Raw genomic sequence first — 19,548 nt, forward strand, 5'->3', positions numbered from 1 at the left:
TCTTGGCCAGTCCAGGGCAACTAGTAGAACTAGCCCCCTGTGATGCTCTATCTTGCGGATGACCCTGCCCAGTAGTGGCCATGGGGGAAAGGCGTACAGAAGGTCCTCCTGTGGCCAAGACTGGAAGAGAGCGTCGATTTCCTGGGATTGTGGCTCTCGTCTGCGGCTGAAGAACCTGGGAACCTGGGCATTGAGACAGGTTGCCAATAGATCCATGGCTGGGATGCCCCAGCAATTTATTATCAGTTGGAAAGCTGTGGTCGATAGCGTCCATTCCCCTGGGTCTAGGCTCTCTCTGCTGAGGTAGTCTGCTGAGACGTTGTCTTTTCCCGTGATGTGGGAGGCAGAGATCCCTTGCAGGTTAATCTCCGCCCATGCCATGAGGGGGTCTATCTCCAGAGATACCTGCTGGCTCTTGGTTCCTCCCTGTTGTCCAACATTATTCTGACTAACTCGCCCCGGAGTCTGTGGCTGAACCACAGGCACACTAGTCTGACTTCTAGGAGGTTTATGTTCCATTCCGCTTCTTTCTTGTTCCATTGTCCCTGGGCCGACAGTTACTGACAGTGTGCTCCCCACCCTCTCAGGCTCGCACCCATGGTAAGCAAGATCCAGTTTAGTGGGGATAGGTTCACTCCTCTGCTTAGGTGGCCTTCCTGTAGCCACCATTGGAGCTGGTCCCGAACCTCCGCTGGTAGTTGGAAGTGAATTTCGTAGTTCTGGGACAGTGGGTTCCAACGTGACAGTAGGAAGCGCTGGAGCGGTCGCATATGGGCCCTTGTCCACGGAATGACGTTCAGGGTTGATGCCATGAGGCCGAGGACTTGAAGGGAGTCCCATACCTTGGCAGTGCATTGGTCATCAATCTTTGTAATTGTTCCATCAGTTTCCTTCTCCTTGGAGGGGGGAGGAATACCTTGTTCTGTTTGGTGTCAAACCGGGCCCCCAGGTACTCTAGTGACTGAGAGGGCTGTAGGCAGCTCTTGCACATGTTCACGACCCATCCAAGCTCCTGCAGTAGGCTCTTGACTCTGGAGGTCACCTGCCAACTTTCTTCTGACTTTGCTCGAATTAGCCAGTCATCCATTAAGGATATACCAGGATCCCTTCTTTCCTTAGTGTTGTCGCCACGACAACCATAATTTTGGTGAATGTCCTGGGGGCGGTTGCTAAGCCGAAGGGTAGCACCCGGAACTGGTAATGCTGACCAGGTATTGCAAAGCGCAGGAAGCGCTGGTGATCCTGATGGACTGGGATGTGCAGGTAGGCTTTGGAAAGGTCCAGGGAGGTTAGGAACTCTTCTGGTTATACTGCCCTTATAACGGAGTGCAGGGTTTCCATGCGGAACTGTGGTACCCTCAGATAACGGTTGACATTCTTGAGGTCCAAGATGGGTCTGAATGATCCGTCCTTCTTGAGGACGATAAAATAGATGGAATAGTGTCCAGTATTTTGCTGGGATGTAGGCACCTGGATTATTGCCTTCAGGCTGAGTAGTCTTGTTAGTGTGGATTCTACTGCCAGTCTCTTGGAGTGGGAGTGGCAGGGTGATATCATGAATTTGTCTGAAGGGATACTGTGGAATTCCAGAGAGTACCCCTCTCGAATGATGTTTAGGACCCATTTGCCCGATGTTATCTCGACCCATCTTTTGGTAGAAGAGGGCAAGACGACCCCCTATGTCTTCTTTCTGTGGATGGGTCTGCTTTATCTCATTGTGGGATACGGCTGGGGCCTCCCGGATGAGCGAGATGCCTAGAATTGAATTCTTGTAGGGTCTGAAGCGCTGCGATCCTCTGCCCTTGGTTCTTCTGGGGGAGGGACGCTGAGATCTTTTATTCCTATCTTCAGGTAGTCGAGGAACTGGAGATTCACCCCATTTGTTGGCTAACTTCTCCAATTCACTTCCAAACAAGAGAGATCCTCTAAAGGGCATTCTTGTAAGATTTGCTTTAGATGTCGCGTCCGCTGACCAGTTCCATAGCCATAGTTGTCTTCTGGCTGCCACTACCGAGGCAACGCCCCTGGCTGAGGTGCGCATGAGATCTGAGGTCTTGTCAGTGAGGAAGGACTCCGCAGGTTCCATCGATTCTCCGGACGAATTTGCATCTCTTGAGAGGAGCAAGCAGAAACGTGCTACCAGTGCGCAGCAGAAGCAATCGGCAGTGTCATCGAAGGCCTGCTTAAGGGTGGACTCCAATTGTCTGTCCTGCGTGTCCTTTGCTGCTCCCTCCCTCAACAGGAATCGTTGTTCGCTTGGAGACTGCACAGACCATAGCGTCCACTCTCGGGAAACGCAGGGGTTCCTTGGGCACGGGTTCCAAAGCATATAGGGCTTCCAAGGCTCGACGCCCTTTGAAGCTGGCCTCCAGAGCATTCCATTCCAGGTCAATCAGTTCCTGGATGGCTTCCATCATAGGAAAGTAGCATGAGGCCTTACAAAGTGAAACCAAGATGGGGTTCTTCTTTGGTTCCACCATAGGGTCAGTGCCTGGGATACCCAGCGTCTTCAGAGTCTGGGAAACAAGGACTGGTAACTCGTCCTTGTGGAAGAAGCGAAGCATGGTTCGGTATGGTTTCATCCCTGGAGGAACTTCTTCTTCCAAGGAGTTGCTCTCATCATCAGAGGTATCTGGATCCGTATTAGGAAAGTTTTTGGTTAGGTGAGGCATGTCTTGCGGAATCCGAGCAGCACCAGGGGGGATCTTGTTTGTCCGGCCGGGGTTGAGCCTGGTGTGCAGCAGAGGCTGGTTGTGCCTGGATGAAGGTCTGCAGCCCTTTAAAAAATTCCACCCAGGAGAAGGTTCCTGGATCCATGTGATCCCAGGGGGGGGTTGACTAGGGGCCCCAGAGGTGCCCTCCTGTAGAGGGGCCGAACCAGAGATACATAGGTCCGGGGTACAATTATCAGAGGTTCCGGACCCCTCTCCGGACAGTAGGGGGCCAGGCTCTGGTTCCCCTTGGGCTTCTTCACACTGCTGGCACAGGAGGGACTCCAATTCAGGCTGCGAGGTTCTTATGTGGCAGGCTGTGCAAAGGGTGTCCCTTGGCCTTCATGGACGGTGGTGCCATTGTTTGTGTGCGTAGAATTCCTCAACGTGGCTGTGCGAGTAGTTATGTGCACTAGTGTGCAGGAATGTGCTTAGTTGTGCGCGCTGGGTGCGTTCGGTTTGTGCACAGTGTGCGCTTCGATGTGCACGCGTCTCAGTTGTGTGTGCCACTGTGCGCACAGCTATGTGTATGGCTAGGTTGGACGCGCGCAAGTTAGGCACATCGGCCGCCCGGCCTGCCCCATGCGTACCATCGATGGAGGAGGGAATATGGTGCCGACAACCCCACTTTCAAGATAGTGCCCCCCCCCCCCGAGGGTCTCCACGTATGTGGAACCTTACACCGGATCGGGGCCTAGTCCAACCAGGGCTTCTCAATTCGATCGGTGTTTCTTTAAACCTCGCCTGAGAAAAAAAATGATCGGTACGGCTGTTCGAGTTCTGAAGACCAGAGACTGAAAACTAAAGGTTTCTACCTTACCTGGTCTCGGCGCTTACCGGGCGGTCTCCAGCTGCGAGGGGGAGAGGAGAATACATTCACTGCCGTGCTCGATTCTGCACCCACTGCCTTTCGGTCACCCTGGGGGCTAAGTACACGCTGGGAACCGGCTACTGGACCAAGGCTCTGAGGGATATCGGGAATCACCTCAGGAAATCTCGACTGGGGGAGGGACCCTTAGGTTGCACCACAGGAGAAGCGGGGCTCGATCCTCTTAAGGTAAATTTTCTTTCTTCTTTGTTCTAATTATTACACTATTCCAGTGTGTGGAATAGGTCTGCATCTGCTGGGAGACAGAGAAATACTGAAGAGCTAAGCTTCCTGCATGGGTATATGTAGATTGAGTTCAGCTTTGAAATCTGACTCCATCTCCCATCTGCTAGCAGAAAAGCACAATACCCATTGGTCCAGAGTCCATTTGGCTACACGATAGGAAAAGCTATTTACATACTTTAAGAGCACTTAATGTGGGTAAAACCCGGCGCGCATGTTATAAAATCTGAGGTCGGCGCACACAAAGGGTGCACACTTGTGCACCTTGCGTGCGCCGAGCCCTAGGGGAGGCCCGATGGCTTTCCCCGTTCCGTCCAAGGCCACTCCAAAATCGGAGCGGCCTCGGAGGGAACTTTCCTTTCACTCCCCCCCAATTAAACTCTGGAATTTGTTGCCAGAGGACGTGGTTAGTTCAGTTAGTATAGCTGTGTTTAAAAAAGGATTGGATACGTTCTTGCAGGAGAAGTCCATTACCTGCTATTAATTAAGTTGACTTAGAAAATAGCCACTGCTATTACTAGCAACGGTAACATGAAATAGACTTAGATTTTGGGTACTTGCCAGGTTCTTACGGCCTGGATTGGCTACTGTTGGAAACAGGATGCTGGGCTTGATTGACCCTTGGTCTGACCCAGTATGGCATGTTCTTATGTTCTTAAGTTGCCAAGATAATGAAAGGACAGCAGAGAAAGTTTGGAAAGAATTGATTTTCTGGCTTGCTAGGCACAGAAAGTGACAAACGAGAACCAAAGCCTAATTATTTTTGGTACCAATCACGAATTTGTTTTTTTAACAGAATATCAACTGGAATATTTACTAACTGGAAAATAACTCAAGCACTGTTTTCCTGCTTTAGAAGATTTAAAGAACTAGAACTGTAATATGCAAAATCTATGGAACCGATGAATGTCTTCTAATACTTATAGAACTTAATGAACAAGTTATGCTTAATACCATTGTACAACACAGGCAAGTTTTTTATAGATCTGAAAAAAATCTCTGCCAGTGCTATTGTGCTGTATCAAGGCAGAATATGAGATCAATAAATCATTCAACATATTACCACACTATTGGGCCCATCATGGTACACTAAACTACTTAGAACACTAAATCTGAACTTAGAACCTATTGAATGTATTTATAGAACTGAATTAATAGAACTTTTGAATCTGAAGAGAGCAACTTCAGAACACTGAATCTGAACATCTTAGAATGTACTTATTGAAATACGTGGGGAAACTTCTGTATTTGAACACTGAAACTAACTCCTTAGCAGTCAATGAGTACTTAAATAAAAAATACTTTACAACATGAGGGAGCTACAGTAAGATATAAACATGCTCAGAGCGGTTACTACCCTTAACAGAAGGCAATCAATAGCCTTCATGGGATATCCTGCATGGAGCAGCAGATAATACCATAAGAAGCTTGCCAGACAGATTGGATGGGCCATCTAATCCTTTTCTGCTATCATTACAATGTTACTATATATTGCTGTGTATATTAGAAGGTTTACATGGGAAAAAAGTAGTATTGCCCAAAAAGTACACTATTCCTAATATAACTTAGTATTAATAAAAAATATTTTCTGTAAATATTCTTCTTTCCCGACACTCTCCACCAAATAGCAGAATTGCTTACCTATAACAAGTGTTCTCAGAGGACAGCAGGATGTCAGTCCTCACAAGTGGGTGACGCAATCCGATGGAGCCTAGCCTGGAATTTTTATATCAAAGTTTCTAGAACTTTGAGTGTGCCCAATTGGGCATGTGCAGTCTGGCATTACACCATGCGGGAGTACCTGTCTACTTTTTAGCTTAAACGTGGAGAAATTATCTTCAAGGGGAGGTGGGCAGGTATCGTGAGGACTGATATCCAGCTGTTTTCAGAGAATACCTATTATAGATAAGCAACTCTACTTTCTCTGAGGAGAAGCAGGATGGCAGTCCTCACAAGTAGGGAATTCCTAGCTAAAAACTGCTCTGAACAAAAAAAGGGAAAAACCAAAATAGTGCCAACGAGCACAACTACAACTGTTTTTGGAGAAAAAAATGGGCCCTAGGAAGAATGGGTTCTACATTTCAAAATGATTCTGCAGGACACGCTGGCCAAACTTATTGTCACATCAGGAGTCTCTGCCCAAACAGTGCTATGAATATCTTATTACTACGTTATTTTTCTCTCTTGTTAACCCTACCTAGGGATATTAAAGGAAAAGAGACCACTGAATGATTCTTATTTTTTGAAGAAAGAACCCCCAAAGAAAGCAGAAGAGAAGAACCACAACCAGTAGGCTCCACAGGAAAGAGACTGAGCAGCACCCATGTGGACTTGTGGTATAATGCCAGCCTGCACATGCCCAGTAGGACACAGTCAAAGGTCTAGAAACTTTGACATAAAAGTCCCAAGTCGGGCTCCACTTGTGAGGACTGCCATCCTATTTTTTCTAGGAGAAAACAGTTTCCAGTTTGTGAGGGAAACTTATGAAAACAGTGGTAACAACGCCAAAATAAACAATAAGTCTTACAAATAAAATCAAGTAATTCTTGGAGACCAGAAAGTCACCCATGTCAGATTTTATTATAAATGACTATAATTGCAATATCAATCATATTGTACTGTAAACGTATATAGAAATGTAGATATTTTTATATACATGGAATCTCAGAGAAAATTTGTAAACAGAGAGCAAGGTTTTACTAGATTACTTTTGCAAATACATTAGGACTTACTTTAGTAGTTAAGCCAAAACTGTTTCTTATAAATCAGATAGGTGGGGAGGTCTGTGCCCAAAACCTAATTCATAATGGCAATGATGACTACCAATGTTACTGTCTTGTTTCAGTTCTTATACCTCATCGGCAACATGATTGACAGTTATTTATTTTTATTTATTTATTTATTTATTTATTTAACGATTTTATATACCGACATTCATCAGTGATATCACATCGGTTCACAGCGTAACATAAACTAGTGCCTGGAATGGCGCTTTACATCGAACAATTTTAACATAAAACAAATATAACATATTAACCAGAGAGTAATTAAAAGGAGGGGGAAATATAAAGATGAACATAATATAAAATAATATATTAACAAGAGAGTAAATGAATGGGGGGGGGGGAAATGTGGAGGAGAATTAAGAATTAAGTTAATTCTTAAATTCTTAAGTTATAGGCAATGTCATCCCTGTTCAATTATGGATTACTTTGCTTGCACTCTGGACAGAGCAGCTACTTTCCATTTAAAATGTTTTGTGCCTTCCCCAACAAACATGTCTCCTGTTGTTTTGGTAAAGTAAGAGAACAAGAGAGTGGACTTACAATGATTGCATGCACACAGGAGCTGTAGGCAGTTCTTAGCAGTTTCAGCACATATGTTGATCTTAGCTTGTTCACTAGCATCATCATACTGTAGTATTCCACCTTGAGTTGACATAGAAGTTAGCACGAGTCTGCCTTCGGTCTCTAGAACTGTACCTTCTGCCTTGCCTGATGTATTAAGTGTAATATATAATTCCACAGAACCAAAATTTTATTTATTTATTTACAAATTTTTGTATACCGACTTTCCTCAAAAAGAAATCAAGACGGTTAACAGAGTAAAACGTCAATACAGATTTATACGATCATAAAGACGCACATTTTTGTCAATTAACATCAATAATAAAATAAATCATACATTTATAATCTCTCTAAAAGACATTTCTAAGTCTATTTAATACACATGTAGTACATCTTAAAACATAAAATATTACTAAAAACATCTAAAAATAGATTAATTTAAAACTTAAAAAACAATAACACTAAAATTCTATATAATCAATAAGAGAATCTAAGATGTTAAATAACTCAACTTGACTCTAAAAAAGCCTGTTCAAATAGCCAAGTCTTTATCAATTTCTTAAATTTCTGGATACAAGTTTCTGTTCTAATATCAACAGGAAGGGAATTCCAAATTTTAGGACCAGCCAAAGACAAAGTCCTATCCCTAACTGAATTCAAATGTGCCGCTTTTGGAGAAGGAACTGTAAGCAATGCTTTTCCCAGAGATCTTAAATTTCTAACCGGAGTATGGATCCTGAGAGAGGCAATAAGCCATTCAGAATGATCCCCATATATTGTCTTATGAATAAGAGTCAGACATTTGTATTGAATTCTTGCATGAATCGGCAACCAATGGAGTTCTATCAGAACTGGTGTAATATGATCAAATTTCTTCCTATTAGACAAAAGGCGGGCTGCCGCATTTTGAAGTAGCTGTAAAGGGCGAAGAGTGACATTTGGTACTCCTAACAATAACGCATTACAATAGTCCAACTTTGGAGAAATCAAAGCCTGAAGCACTGTGCGAAAATCCCCAGAATGAAGAAACGGTCTTAGTTTTTTTAAAATGTGAAGTTTAAAAAGACCATCTTTATTAATAGCTTTGATATAAGCTTTCATATTTAACTCAGCATCTAGAATAGGACCTAAATCTCTTACTTCATAGTTAATTTTATATGACGGTGAGAGGGATTTTATCTCACTATCCATTTTCTCAGTAACTTTATTACTCAAATATAGGATTTCCGTTTTGGATCTATTTAGCGAAAGAGACATATGCGATAATACTTGAGTTATAGATGAAGAGTAGAGTTCCCAAAGTTTCAAAGTAGCTTGAAGAGAATCATCAATGGGTAACAAAATTTGGACGTCGTCCGCAAAAAGAAAATGCACCAATCCCAAGCACAACCCAGTGCTCACTCCCTACTGCCTTTTCCCTGGGAGCATGTGGTCAGGGGCTGTATCATACATAGTGGCAGGCCCCTAGCTCTGTGCTCCTGGTACCGAACTCTGCTACTGGGGGTGGGGGGGAGGAAGGAGATGAAGATTGAAAGAGGGAAGTGATAAGAATGCTTGGTGGGATAGGGCTAGTGCAAATGGGTTTGAATGTTGGGGTAGTGACTAGGTAAAGAGGGGATTGAAAACTGAGGGGAGCAAGAGGAGAGGATTATAGAAATCTCTTATCCAATCTCCCTTAAGTCAACAATGCACATTGAGCACTGGCACCTTTTTCTCCCCAGCTGCACTGCCAGATAGTGGCAGGTGTGAGAGGTACCTCCATCTCTCCCCAAGACAACAAAGAGAGAGAGAAAAGTATTTTATTTTCAGTTAACAGATTGGAATATAATAAGAACTCTAGTAGCTGTATGGCTCTTGAAGTAACCAGATCCTCTGCTGGCTGTGGTAGTTTTTATTGGATCAGTCGAAGAATTATTTAAAAAATATAATGTAAATGAGCAACTGAGACCACATAGGTTCCTTCTTCAGTATAATAAAATCTCCAATGTGACATATGAAGAAGGAATCTGTATGGTGTGAATAAGTCATACAAATTTTTTAAAATAATTCTTATGATGATCCAGTCATATTCTGCAAAGAATTCCACAACTGGAATATAATTTTCATTAATAAGTTACTGTATGTTCAATGCACATTTTAGTTTTTGTTAAATGAACATAGATGGTGGAGGGTTAAATAATTTTGTAAAATCAAGGATTACATCACCAAATGGAATAGATCCGGTGAGAGACCTTTAAGAAACTAGCAGCACATTGCACTGTTTATGTAACCAGAACATTCTATCCTCTTAACTCTTTCAGAGTGTTTGCTTTTGTAAATTATTCCCACAATGTATTTTATCCATGGGCTCTGTATTGATTCTCAAAGGAAAAGTACATGAGAAATTTGCTAAGCATATAAGAAGATCCCTTATACATGTCTGGGAGCTTTGACAGCCAGGTAGGTCAAGGATCTAGTGGATACAGTGACACACTCATTTTATTCAGATATAATCCAATTCCGGCAGCAACCATCACATGAAAACTACCATAAGGTGGATGCTGCCGGACTAAGCCTTCTTTTGATGGCTTAGTCTTGCAAACGAGGGGGGAGGCTTATCCAGCTCCTGTTGTAGCCTAAGAATCTCTACAAAAACTTAACAAAAGCAGTACAGTCTGCAGCTGGCTTTCTTGACATGGAAGTTTGATGAGTATACCGTAACAAGCTCTTTGCCAATCTAAATAAATCTCAAGTACAAACTTCTTCTACCTGGGACTTTGTCCAGCATCCTTCTAATTTTGTGCCTACTTTCAGTGCCAAAGTAAACCAAGAAGCTAATGTAAAGCGATGCACTACTCAAGATTTAAAATTGGGAAACATGCAGTCTACCTTCACTGCCCAAATTCTGCAACTAAACTTATGGCTTCTCTGAAATAGTTCTTCTTGGTCCCTTGTTTATCTTCTATGTCTGAAAAAATTATATTATCTTTAACATTAAAATAAAGCTGTCTTACCATGGAATGGTGAAATTTGTTCTTACCTGATAATTTCCTTTCCTTGAGACCTGCTAGACCAATTCTCTCTCATAGGATTTCCTTCCACTACAGCTACCAGAAGACAGAACACAACCCTTCTTTTTCTCCCTTGGGATATCATATCCAGATCTGTACTACATATCCTGTCTAAATAATCACTCTTTTTTCTTTTTAATCATTTGGAATTTGGAACTTCTAACCCTCTTACTGGATAGGACAGAGAATGAAGTTAGCTCTTACATTTCATGGAAAAAGACGTGTTTCCTAGTTTTGAACTGAGATTTGTTGGGTTCAAGGCCAGTGTGCTATGCACCAAGCCACGGGATGGCTCAGAGAAAGGCCGGTTCAGCCTAGGGATAGTGTGCTGTCTGGCCCCACCTCTGAAGATCTGGATTGGTCCTCAAGGGACTCAGAATGAGTGCTGGGACACCTTCCAGGTGCTCCAAGCATTTAGACAACATGGAGACCAAAGAGAAGTGTGGGATCCAGGAGGAGACCCACGAGTTCTCACCCTGCCATGTAATAATGTGATATTGTACTGTGTTTCTACTGTTACTGAAAGGATTCTACCATGCAAAGACCTGGACAGATAATCTGGACTGAAAGTAAGTCTTATCCTACTTGTTATGTACCTTTAAGTTACCTGCAGTGCATAATTCAGGAACTGTTCTGTTGCTTACATCTCTTAACATTAAGCCACAAATGCAAGTGCTGCAGTCATCAGTCTGGCAACATGCTGGGAGCCCTCCACTCTGCTTCCAACTTCTGCAGCTAGCTGGCCAGAGGTAAAAGTGCAGGTGAAACTCTGAATGCCTTTTCTCTTTGCCACTGAAGAGCTACAACCCTGTTTGTTTCAGACTCAAAGGGAGCTAACCCTGGCCTGAAGTTAGTTAGAAAATTAAGTTTCATCAGTGCTTGGTTAGAGCTAGGATTTTGTTTTATATTTGTTATGTGGTGCTGGAGAGAGAGAGAGGTGTGAGCTAGTTAGGCTGCAGTCAGAGTGCATTCCAAATGCTGCCTCAGCAACCTGCACTACAAATTCTGACTCCATTCCAGTCCTTGTTTTTGCTGGACAAAAGAACTGTGATTGCAGACTGATACAGGCCGTGATATACTATTTGTTTTCAAGATTTCTTGTACTATGCCACTTCTTCCTAGAATAACATCATGGTATTCAGGTCATGTTGAACTCCCTAATGTGTTTTGGAGGCAACCGAAAAGAACTGCAAAAAATTAAGGGTTGCCATTGCTGGTTTCTTAGAAACTCCAGTGTTGCGATAATTTATAGTGAGGCAACTAAAAAGGCCCTTATTTGCCAGAAACTCCAGAGAGAAGCAGAGAAGTTTGCACAGGACTGGCCCCAGACAGCACCTCAATGGGATTCCAGTGCTTTCTTGGAAGAATTGGAACAGAGATTTAGGGAACAAGAGATCTTACCCCAAACCAGCTTCTACTGCAGCTCTTACTAAAGAACTGACATCTGCTGCAAGTGATATTAGTAGTGTTGATTGCATTAAGCCTTCATCTCTATATCCAGAGCCTTTTAATGGCGCCAGAGGGCAGCAGAAGAACTATCTGAACCAGTGCCACACCTGAATACAGAAAACCTCATACCACTTTGAAAAGGAGACCAGCAAAGTAAAGGCAGCGAGTTATGTACTCAGAGGGGAAGCTTGCAATTGGTGGTGACCATTAAAAGACTGCCTTCTCTACATACTTTCCAAGGGTACTTCAATGCCCTGGTTCGAAGGTTTGGTAATCCAGAGGAGGTGACTATACTGGTGGCCTGCTGGGATTCCCGCTTCTAGGCCAGATGAGATGCCAAATGCCTAGCCAGATTCTGGTTGCAGGCTGGACCCGGACCGTAACTGCACTACAATAAACATTGGTTGCCCCAAAGCGCCATCAGGAATGTATACACATTAATATGCACGTGCTACTTTGGAGTCTCCCAATCAATCCACTATAAACTTCTGGACATCATGGTATCTGCCAATCAAGTTAATACTTTTCACGGTGTTTGCAAACCGCAATTCATTTTTATTTTTTTAATCAGGTTGCCTCCTAACTTATAAACAATTAAAGACTTGGTTAATTGGTCAGTTCTAAAATTTCATATTTTAGTACAACAAAAACTGTTCAAGTTTCAATCTGATGCACCAAATTTAAGCATGTATATTTCTATGACAAAAGAACTTGGTTTTAATCACTGTATTAATTCAACCTAAAGCTGTCAAATTTAAGTTAGTAGATAACATTAGGAGCTATCGTCTGAGGTATCTCATGCCAAGTAAGAATTACAAATATCTAAACAATTCTCTCTGCTTCAAGTAGTACAAGATATTTTATATCATAAGACATACTAATAATGGTACTATTTGTGTTTATATAGTGCTTTTTCTGAAGCACTTTACAAACATAGTGAATGGTTATTTAACAAAATTAATCTCAGCACTTGTGGTTAACTTGTTATATAATCGCCTTTTTATGGGCCTGGTTTCGTAAGGCAATCTTCCATTCCTAGTCTATGGAAAAAATGCTTAGGAAATGAGACCCTGTATTTGTAAATGCTTTCTAAAGTATGGAAAATCAAGTCTAACTGCACTAGCCAAAAGAATTATACTCACCAGACTTAACATGAAAGTGGTGATATTATATGACTAAAAGACATACACACAAATATACCGTAATGAAGATAGTTATATTTACTGAGGTTTACACATTACTGACCAGACACTGGGGTTTACTTTGTGAAAGCGTCTTCTAGTTGGCTACTCCCATTACTGTAGTGCCAAAAAAAGTCAAGTCAATATGTTACTGTTCTGACCTTTTTGAAAATGCCAGACATGCATCCCATGTATATGTGCAGCTTATATAGGATCCACCTTAGCGACTTCCACTAAATGTCTGAAAAGAGAAGCAGCCAACAGATGGGTGAGCAAGCAATAAAAAGAGAAGGGCAGCTCTCTATTTCTCACTACCAATCTCTTATCCTTTCATATCCCCTTCTCCCCCTTGGTACATTCTTGTCTCCCAATCCTAACTAGACCTTCAAAGGTTTTACAGACTTAAGAAAATACCACTTACTAGTCCAGCCAACTATACCATCATTCTAAGTAGCTATGGACAAAATGATAACTGAAAATCACACTGTGTTTTACAATCTACTTTCCATTCATAAAATATGATCAGAAGAAAAAACTCTCTTCTCTATGCCCACACAACCCTACTGATTTTTACCTAAGCAAAAAGATACTACATAGAAAATACAAGACAAACAAGTCAGATCGCTGACACATACAGGAAAAGGTCACAAACAGTAAGATTAGCAGATTGCATAACAGATTGTAAACTCTTTGTGGGAATTCATTTCTTGTAAAAGATATATAATTTATCTGAGTGTGTTATATAGATGCCAAAATAAACAACACAAAACATATCTCTCATATCTAGAAGAAACGTGCTAGCAGCCATTGTTTGAGTTTGGCTCAGCTGTGAACAGACTAATATAAGTGGAATAAGATAACCCCAACATGTTCTATTTCAGTGTTTCCCAACTCTCTCCTAGAAGAACATCTTATCAGTTGGGATTTCAGGATATCCATAATAAACATGCATGAGAGATTTGCATACACTGAAGAACCAAGATATGAAATCTATCTAATGCATATTCATTGTGAAAAGGCTGAAAACCTGACTGGCTAGGTGTGCCTCCAGGAGAGAAAAAGTACTCCATGAAAACATTATGTCAAGTAGACTCAGCAATCTTATGGGAAAACAGATGGCAAGTCAACACTGTGCTACTTGCAATCAAGTCTCATTAGTTCAGTATTTCCTGTCCAGTGTGCTATGGCACACAGCTGTGCCTTCAGACCAGATCAGGTGTGCCACGGAAGAGTCACCTCTGCCTGATGCTCAGATCGAGACCAGCTCCTGGGCTCTGCTCTGCGCACCTCACAATAGCAAGAGTCACTAAATGTATAAGAGCTCCTTTCTGAGAATGCGTAATCATGCAAGCCTTTTCCTTCTAGATACATCATAAGCTCTGGAATGTGGTAATTAATGGGCAGCGTGAAGGACAGAGCAGTTGGGACCTGCTTTGAGCTGCACCTACTCATCTCTTCTTCCTGAGACTCGTTCTTGAGTTCTTCCAGGCTCTGTCTTATTCCTACCCAGTCTGAGTAAGATGGGGAGTGTATGAACTGCGCACTGAATGAGACTCATTCTGAGTGTCGGGAACAGTGGGAGGTGGAGTAGTTCTGGCAATCACATGTGGAAGCCAAGGTAACTGAGCCAACTGCCCATATCATACCAACTTCTCTCTTCTCCTGTACTTGTATATTGAGGGAATTGGTCCATTGTGAAGGCTTAATGTGTGCCTTTGCTCCCCTCTCTCTCTCTTTGTTTTAAAATTTGGAAGGACGGATGGGGTTTCAGTGCTTCCCTAGTTCTTCTTCTGACCATACGAATCCTGAGGCTGGTGTTGCACACAACATTTTTCTTGATGTAGGTGTGTTTTGGGCTTGAAAAGGTTGGTCAGTAGTAATGCTGGATCAGGCTTGGTGAAAATAGCGCAATCTGCACCTGACCTGAATGGCTAGCTGTGGCTGGTTTGGGCTCAAACTCTGTTGAGGTTTTTGAGATGGTTGCTGTTCCTTCTGGGTATACTGAATTCTCTGGCACCCCGTTTGTTGGGACTGCTGGATTTGCTGTCTCGGTGGTTAATATGTTGGTGTTCGGTAGGCTTGATATTGCCTGTAAAGTCTTCTTTGATATTACAAGGCTTCCTATATTGTGGGTAGTATCTCCTGGAACTACCTTGTTGTGCTGTGGGAAAAGTAAGGGATTGCACAGCTACATTTTTCACCTTTATTTTGAAAGTTTCTCTTAGTTTGTCTCCAAAGACACTGATTCCTCAGCAGGGGAGGTCTGCTAATTTTTCATGAACATAGTCTCTGATAGCACTTGCTCTGAGCCAAGCCATCCTACAAGCCGCAATAGAAGCTGCTGAGGTTTCAAAGGCCTCATACACAGAATAAAATAGGTATCTTAATTTATCCTCTAAATCATTAAGATGTTGTGAACAGGAGAAGGTAAGGCATATCTGGTGCCAGGCTAGGATTGAAGGCAGGCAGAAGTCAGGCTGATCTAGGAGTCAGGGCAAGGTCAGTATCCAATATTCGTCTGAAGGGTAAAGGAAGGATGGTTAGGCAGGGCAGGCAGGTGAGGAGCAGAACAAGCAGGAGAAGCCCACTGAAGAACTAAAGGGGAAGCATCAAGGACAAGAAGACTAGGACCATGGAGGCTGGAGGCAAAGACTAAAGACACAGGACACTGGGCAGAAGACTGGGACCGAAGACAAAGACTGGAACTAGAACTCAGGATCCAAAGAATACACTGGCAACTCACACTAGTAGGAAGCAGGTTGACCTGTTGCCGAGGCAAGGACTTAAAGAAGGCAATGCCTTTTATAGGCCAGGCCTCATGACTTCATTCACAGGGGCTTTCCCCGCCGCAGTCTCTTTAAATAAGCAAGTGACGCGCACGCGCGCACCTAAGGAATTCAACAGAGTACTGGAGTGGAGGCATCTGCTACATGTTGGTGGTGTCTCGCCGCGTTCACAGAAGCAGGCCTTGGTAGTATCGGCAGTGGTAGCTCGGCCCAGGGCTGGAGGTGAGAGCGGCGGTCCACAGAACAAGCCCATGGACCGCCAATTGCAACAGTTCTACTTTGGTCTCATGAGACCACAAAACCTTCTCCCACATGCGTGCATTGTTCCCTAAGCCTTTCTATATAAGCACTATGTGGTACATCATATGGATTTTCTTTAGCAGTGGCTTCCTTCTTGTCATCCTCCCTTACAGGCCATATTTGTGGAGTAATCTTGAAACTGTTTAATGGTCAACATTTTCCCCATTCTCAGCATCATAGTTACCTACCACAGCAGGTTCCTTAACCCACGGCTACAAACTCTGGAGGGCAAGCCTGATCATGGCAGTGTCTTGGCGATGCTACACCATTTCCACCAGGAGCAGCTGGACACGTTTTTGGTTGAAGAGGCTAATGGGCAATGGACCCGGTAGCCCACCCTATTCCATTGCCTATGTTTTCCACTTTACAATAATGAACCCAACAATGGTCTGAGGGATATTCAAAAAAGACACTGATATTTTCTTATAGCCTTCCTCCAGTCTGTATTTTTGAATATGTTATCCCAAGTTCTCCTGCCAGTTTCTTATTCAGCATGTATTGAACCTTGCATCAAATTCAACATCAAGGAGTATTCTTAGCAGTTTAACTATTGTGATTGGACACAGGTAGGTTCTATTGAACTGGAACTAAATTTGGCTTCCTAAGACAACTGTATGAATATTTATGCATTCAAGACTTTTTGCTTTTTATTCTTAATTTTGAAATATTTCTACAATTGTTCTCATCAAAGTGTAGTCGTAGATCAATGAAACAAAATCCAATTTTAATACATTTTGATTTGTATTTTATAAAGTGACAAAATATAAAAAAGTGTACAAGGGTGTGAAGAATTTTGCAAGGCCCGCTTGCTCATAACAGAAAGCGATACAGTCCGCCAACCAATTGTACAGGGTCTGCTTGCCCACCACAACTCCAAGTCTATTCTTGTCAAAGGAGACAAAGTGTTGGGTAGACTGCCTATGGGCTGCGGTGCGCTCCAGATAAAAAGCGAGAGCACTCTTGCAGTCCAAGGTATGCAGAGCCCGCTCACCTGGGTGAGAGTGTAACCTCGGGAAAAAGGTGGGCAACACGATGGACTGATTCAGGGGGAAGTAAGTCACCACCTTAGGCAGAAACTTAGGATGAGTGCGCAACCCTACTCTGTCGTGGAAGAACCTCGTATAAGGCAGATAGGTCACTAGGGCCTGCAGCTCACTGACTGCGAGCAGAAGTAACTGCCACCAGGAATATGATCTTCCAGGTGAGGTGCTGCAGCTCACAGGAGCACAGAGGCTTGAACAGAAGCCGCATGAGCCACGCCAGCACCATGTTGAAGTCCCAGGCCACAACCGGAGGATGCAGTGGAGACTTCAGTTGAAGTAGGCCTCTCATGAAGCACCCCACTAAGGGCTGCACCAAGATCGGAGTGTCCCCCACTCCGCGGTGGTAGGCACTGATGGCACTCAGATGTACCTGGATTGAAGTAGTCTGTAACCCAGACTCCGAGAGATGCCAGAGGTAGTCCAAAAGTGTAGGCATGGGGCAAGTGAAAGGGTCAAGACCCTGTTCCGCACACCAAGACCAAAATCTCCTCCACTTTGCTTGGAAGCTATGAAGACATATGAGACTTTGTCCGAAAGGATGAGGGACTGCAGTACTAGCCTTTCAACATCCAGGCCATGAGGCCCAATGACCAGAGGGTTGGGAGGCGCAGTCTGCCCTGATCCTGTCTGATGAGGTCAGGTGAGGTGCCCAGGCGGATGGGCTACTGGACCAACAGATCACGGAGGATCGAAAACTAGACCTGCCACGGCCAGTGTGGGGCTATGAGGATCATGGAGCCTCGGTCCTGTTGTAGCTTCACGAGAGTCTTGCCTATGAGCGGAATTAGAGTGTATGCATACAGGAGACCCGCACTCCAGGAGTGCGCGAAGGCATCCATGGCTGGTCCCTTCCCCTCCCTGCGCAGGGAGCAGAAGTGGTTCACCTTCTGGTTCTGTAAGGATGCGAAGAGATCCACATCTGGCTGACCCCACCAGTGGAAGAGCTTGTCCGCCACAGAGGGCTTTAGGAACCACCTGTGGGGGTGGAATGTCTGACTGAGGCAGTCCGCCACCACATTCTCCGCCCCTGCCACGTAGATCATACGCAGGAGCATGGAAAGTGAAAGGCACCAGACCCAAATCTGCGCTGCCTCTTGGCAGAGAAGATAAGAGCCTTTGCCCCCCTGTTTGTTCACGTACCACATGGCCACTTGGTTGTCCGTCTGAATCAAGACGACCCTGTTGGACAGACAGTGCTGGAACACATAGAGCGCATTCCGCATCGCTTGGAGTTCTAGGAAGTTTATCTGGCATCTCACCTCGGGCTTCAACCACACCCCTTGCATGCAGAGGCCATTGACATGGGCTCCCCAGCCTAGGTTGGAGGCATCCATGGTCAGGATCACCTGAGCAGCCGGGGGCTGAAAAGGAAGTCCTTGCTCAGGTTGGATTCCTGCGCCCACCAGGTGAGAGAAAGCTGAAGTATTTCGATTATCCAGACCAGTGTAGAGAGTTCTTGAGGGGCTTAGTGCTACTGAGACAGCAGAGTCCACTGCGTAATCCTCATGGCCAGATAGGCCATTGGGGTCACGTGTACCAACGATGTCATGTGACCCAGCAATTTCAGGAGCAGGCGGGCTGAGGCCATCTGCCGGCAACGAATGGACCTGGCTAACCCAGCCAGGGTGCCAAAGCAATCACTGGGAAGGAACGCCTTGCCACCGTGGTGTCCAGATTCGCCAAGATGAAACTGAGTCGCGGGGACGGCGATAGTTGGGATTTTGGGAAATTGACAAGGAACCCCAGCGATTGGAGGACCCCACTGTCACGTTCAGGGACTGAAGGGCTCCTTCCCTGGAAGAACTGATGAGCCAATCATCCAGATATGGGAACACATGTACCCTCTTCTGGTGCAAATGTGCTCCCACCACTGCCAGGCATTTTGTGAAGACCCGGGGTGTGGAAGCGAGCCCAAAGGGAAATGCCGCTGGCCTACCACAAAGCACAGATATTTATGATGAGGCAGAAAGATGGCGATGTGTGCATAGGCGTCCTGCAGATCGAGAGAGCAAAGCCAGTCCCTTGATGAAGGAGCGGGAGTAAGGTGCCCAGGGATACCATTTTGAACCAATCTCTCGGGAAGAACTTGTTTAAGGCCCGGAGGTCGAGGATCGGACTGAGACCGCCTGTTCTCTTTGGAATAAGAAAATACCTGGAGTCTGGGTGATCGGTTCTATGGCTCTGGACTGTAACAGGGCCAAGAGTTCTAACTCCAGGGTCGTTGTGTGTTCCACAAGACTCCATGCCGGAGAGGGAGGGGAGTCTGGGGGAACATTGAGAAGGTTCAGGTGGTAACCCCCATGCTACGATGGATAACACCCATCGGTCAGTGGTAATGAGGGACCAACTTTCTGTGAATAGGCAGAGTCAGCCCCCCCACTGGTGGGTCGGATGGTGCGGGCACTGGATTGGGCTGCTGCTCTCTCTGTGCCAGTCAAAAGCCAAACGCAGGGCTGGGCTGAGGGGCTGGCTGAGCCCAAACTACCCGCTGTTGGAGGAAGTGGCCCTTTGTGGCAGCTCAAGCTGGTCGAGCGTGTGAAGCCAGAGGGTAATATCTATGTTGCCTGTAA

The 19,548-nt window shown here is 44.5% G+C and overlaps 1 protein-coding gene across 4 annotated transcripts in view; it reads right to left on the reverse strand.

The window, feature by feature from the left end:
* Positions 1–19,548, reverse strand: part of FUT8 (fucosyltransferase 8) — a 543,593-nt gene that overhangs the window by 481,327 nt on the left and 42,718 nt on the right. The window lies entirely within an intron of this gene.

The sequence above is a fragment of the Rhinatrema bivittatum genome, chromosome 4 (genome assembly GCF_901001135.1).
Source record: "Rhinatrema bivittatum chromosome 4, aRhiBiv1.1, whole genome shotgun sequence".
In the NCBI taxonomy this organism is placed as follows: domain Eukaryota; kingdom Metazoa; phylum Chordata; class Amphibia; order Gymnophiona; family Rhinatrematidae; genus Rhinatrema; species Rhinatrema bivittatum.